The sequence below is a fragment of the Physcomitrium patens genome, chromosome 13 (genome assembly GCF_059467195.1).
Source record: "Physcomitrium patens ecotype Gransden chromosome 13, ASM5946719v1, whole genome shotgun sequence".
In the NCBI taxonomy this organism is placed as follows: domain Eukaryota; kingdom Viridiplantae; phylum Streptophyta; class Bryopsida; order Funariales; family Funariaceae; genus Physcomitrium; species Physcomitrium patens.
In genome coordinates, this window is record NC_143422.1 from 10,056,193 (window position 1) to 10,061,150 (window position 4,958).

Below are 4,958 nucleotides of genomic sequence, written 5' to 3' on the forward strand. Positions count from 1 at the left end.
GTCATATATCATTCACAATCTCTATTAGGAGCTTCTATCTTATTTGAAAAAACAAAAGACAATTCATTGCCAATATATGTGGATTATTAAGAATTTAAGAAGATCACTAAAAAAAATAGTTATTTTCTACCTTTGATAGTAAGACTTCTTGATCAATTGAATCAATCCAAAATCTATATATGAATAGATATACAATGAATAGAAAACTTTGTATAAGTTAAATAAAGAGATGAATAGAAGAATGTGTTTTAAATGAAGTATGAAAATTTCAAATGTAATGTCATGCCTTTTGGATTCACAAATACACTAATTGCCTTCTAATATATAATAAATAATATAATTTGAATATTTTTTGATGACTTTTTTGTTTGTTATTTAGATGACATTTAAATCTACTTTAAGATTATAATTTAGTATATATTTTATATTTGATGTATATTTCTAATACTTAAAGATGCAAGATTATATGTTAAAATAAAAAAATATATATTCCATACAATTCAAGTTAATTTTTTAGGATATAGCATTTCAATTGATGGTCTTATGATGGATCCTAATAAAGTTCAATCTAACATGGATTGGAAGATTTTAAAAACAATAAAAGATATCTAATATTTTTTATTTTTTTTAATTTTTTATTATTTTTTATTAAATATTTTTCTTATTTTATAGCTATATTTATAAGTTTGACTTATAAAGAAAAATTTTAGTCAAATAAAAAATTTAAAGAAAAATTTAAAGCTTTAAAGATATATTATATTTTGATAATAAATTTTTATTACATCAAATTTTTTAAGGCTTTTTTACAAAAAAGATGCATTAGACTTTGCTTTAGATGCTATATTATTGCGAATAGAAAAAAATGACAAAATTCACTCAATAATTTTATATTTAAGATAATTTTCAATAGCCAAGATCAATTATATAATAAAAACAAAGAAATTCTTGCCATTATAGATTTATATCAAAAATAATACTATTATCTATAAGGTAATTTTAATTTATTAATTTTTTTATAAATTATAAGAATTCAAGTATTCTATGTTAGCATGTATTTTGAATTGTTGCCAAATTTGTTAAAGCATGTCTTTGTTAAGATTTGAATTTCAGATTACATATTAACTAGGAAAATAATAAGATTTACTAGACACTCTTTTTAGGTAGTCTTATCTTGCATTAAAAGAAAGAAATATACTTTTTAATTGATAACAAGTTATTCTTTAAAAATAAAAATAGTTTCATCTTTAAGCCATAGAATAAACATTGATTGTTGATTCAACTTTACTTAAATAAGTTTAATCAAGTATGTTATTACATTTTCTTATGAATGATATTAAAAAATTCTTCTAAATTTTATAATACTTCTAAATTTGAATGCAAGAAATATTTTTATTTTATTTTAAGAGATGCTTATATATTTGAAAAGATGAAATATGACTACATATTCTTTAAGCTCATTACAATTTTTTAATTGTAAGATATTTTGCTTGTAAAAATATTTTAAAATTAATATCAAGAGATTATTAGTAGCTTCAAATATATATATATATATATATATATATATATATATATATATATATAATTAAATGATGTTTGTTCAAAATCAAAAACTCCTTATTATTTATCTTATGAAATTTTTTAACTACCATATTTATTAAAATAAACATGGTCTTTTATTTCAATTGATTTATTACAAATCTTTTAATTTTAAATACATATGATACTATAATAATAATAATAGTGATAATAGAATAATGATTTTATAATAATAGATTATTTTACTAAGATATTATATTTTTTATTATATATAAAATATATCACATGTTAAGATATAGCTAAATTTTTTTTAATAATATTTATTGCTATCATTAATTATCAAAGAATATTATATTATTAAAATGGACTTAATTTTTATCAAGGTTTTGGAGACCTCTATTTAATATATTAAAGATGAGTATCAAATTATTTTTAGGCTTTTCATCTTCAAATGGATGGACAAACAAATCAAGTGAATCAAGTTAAGAAAAAGTATTTGAGATGTACCATCAACTACTATTAAGGTGATTGAATAATTTTTTTGCTTTTAACAAAGTTTATTCATAACAACCCAATACATTCTTTTATTTAAAAAAATTATTTTTATATTAATTTTGATTATCATCCAAAACTTGATAGTTTTGAATTCTTAATAGTTGATAATTTTGTAGCAAAAGATTTGGTAAATAATTTATTATAACTATATAAACATTACAAGCATAAGTAAGAAAAGCTAAAAAAATATAGGATTAACACAAATACTTTTTACAAGAAATAACCTCAACTCTATATAAAAGAAAATATATGATTGCTATCAAAGATATGAATCTTGAAGAAAGAAAATCCTCAACACACTCTTGTATCACTGAAGAAAACTAGAAAGTCACTCAAAGATGATGTAATATTGAACTAGAATGGCTATTGTCAAAAATAAGAAGACTAGAAAGTCTTGAAACAAGTCTAAAGACTTTAAAGGCATTGAAAAGAGTAAAGAAGGCTTTATTCTTGCATTCATATATACTCTCTAATTACGAGCTATGTTATGATATTCTATAGGACCTCCAACATGTGTTGACTTTGCTAGCCACATGTCTTAACTTACAAGGTAAGTTATCTATGTTTACACTCCATAAATAGCTTATTCTTCAAATTATTATATAGTATTAACTTGTTCTATAAGCTACCAACACATAATAAACTTAGTGGCCAGGTTGCTAACGTACAAATACATGTAAAATCAAAATTGTGTCTGTGAAACTTCTAAAAAATTACTTTAGAAGACTTTATAAAATTAATCTATATTTACCTATTTCTATCTAATCATATAAATAACTATTGGAATAAATTTATATGTCCATGACATTATCCCTCTTTTTAGGAATAAATTTCATGAAGAGTAGTTATCATCTTTCATAGATCTTTACAATTCTTTATCTTGGTTTTGATGGATGTCATTGATGAAAGGCTTCAACCTTCTTTGTTGCATTTATAAGATTTTTTTTTAGCTTCAATGTGTATTCATTAATATCATATCCATACTGATGAACAAGATATTCTAACCTATTTTGGCGCTGCCTTGAATCTAAGACTTTTTTTGACTGGAATTCTTGATTATTATCCATTTTTATAAGAAAAGGTGGTATTTGTCTTCTTCTTGAAATATTCATTGTCATATATGACTCAAAAAAAGACATGTAAAATACGGGATAGATCTTCATAGACATTGATAGATGTAATCAATAAGTAACATGATTGATTTATTTACAAATAGAAAAAGATCCTAGCTTACAATAGTCAAACTTATTATAAGGACCAGTAGTCTTGATATTACAACAAAGTAACATATCTTATCATCCACATAGAATTGTAGTTGTTCTTTGCAATAGGCATCCATATACGTCTTTTGTTGTTCTTGAGCTTCCTTTAATTGTATCTTTATTGTTACATGTAGCTCTGACAAACAATTTGCTAAATCTTTTGTCAAAAGATTATCAACTTTTGAAAAATCAAAAGTATCAAGTCATGGATGATAACCATAATTGGCAAAAAAAGGTGTTGGTTGAATAAAAAAGTATATTCATTTATTGTATTCAAAATTTGCTAATAGAAAAAGAATTATTCAATCATCTTGATGAAAGTGGATAGTACACTTCAAATACTATTTTAGAACTTGATTCACCCATTCTATTTTATATCATTTTGAGGATGAAAAGCCAAAGAGCACTTTATATCTACTTTTAAAATCTTGAATAGAATTTTTAAAAATTTTTATATGAATTGAGTCTCCCTATCAAATATAATATCTTTTGATAATCCTTGATAACGATAGATATTATGAATAAAAAGCTTAGTTATTTTTTAACTTGAAATAGATTTTGTATATATTAAAAAATGTGCTATTTTGGTGAAGCAATCTACAGTTTCGAATATAGAATCATATGAACTTGAACTTAAAAGATCTATAATAAAATCCATAAAAATGGAAGACAATAGTTGTTCGAGTATAGGCAATGGTTGAAAAAGTCCATAGGGTCAATGACAAGGAGTTTTTAATCGTGAACAAATGTCATGCCACTGGACAAAGTCTTTTACTGCCTTTTACATTTATAGCCACCAAAAATCTATAAATATAAGTTCTAAAGTCTTATTGTATTTAAAATGTCATGTTACTAGAAAGTCATGACATGCTTGAAGAACACGTAAACGTACTTCCTCTACTAGAATATATAGATGTTGTTCAAAATAAAATAGGTTATTTTTGAATTCAAACTTTGAAACATCATGAAACTTAGAAGAAAGATTCTTGATATCATGAATAAGAGGATGACAGGACATACTTGATTGAATTTGTTTGACAAAGGTCGAATCAGTAGTCAATGTTGATTTCATTGCTTGAAGATGGAAATGCTCTAGCTTCAAGAAGATTATTCTTTATTCATCAAAAGATATGTTTCCTTCTTTTGGTGCAAGATAAGAACATTTAAAAAGAGTATATGATAAATTTTATTGTTTTTAGATCAATATGTGATCTTAGAATCAAATCTTAATAATAACATGCTCTAATAAGCTTGGCAAAAATTCAAAACATATACTGATATGAAATACTTGAGGTTCTTATAATTTGTATATACTACAACTTGTTTTAAATCGCCTTTTAGATAATGATGCCATTCTTGAAATAAATCCACAATTACAAGAAGTTCTTTATCGTAGATCTCATAACTAATCTCGATTGTTGAATTTTTTTGAAAATAAAAAGCTATTGGATGGAGTTTGTCATCTGTTCCTATTTGTGATAATACTATATTTAAGGCAAAGTTTGATGCATTTGTTTCTATAAAAAATGCCTTAAAAAATTGATGCAATGCAAAGTTGATGCAGAAGTAAATTCCTCTTTTAAAGCAACAAAAAATGCTTTGACT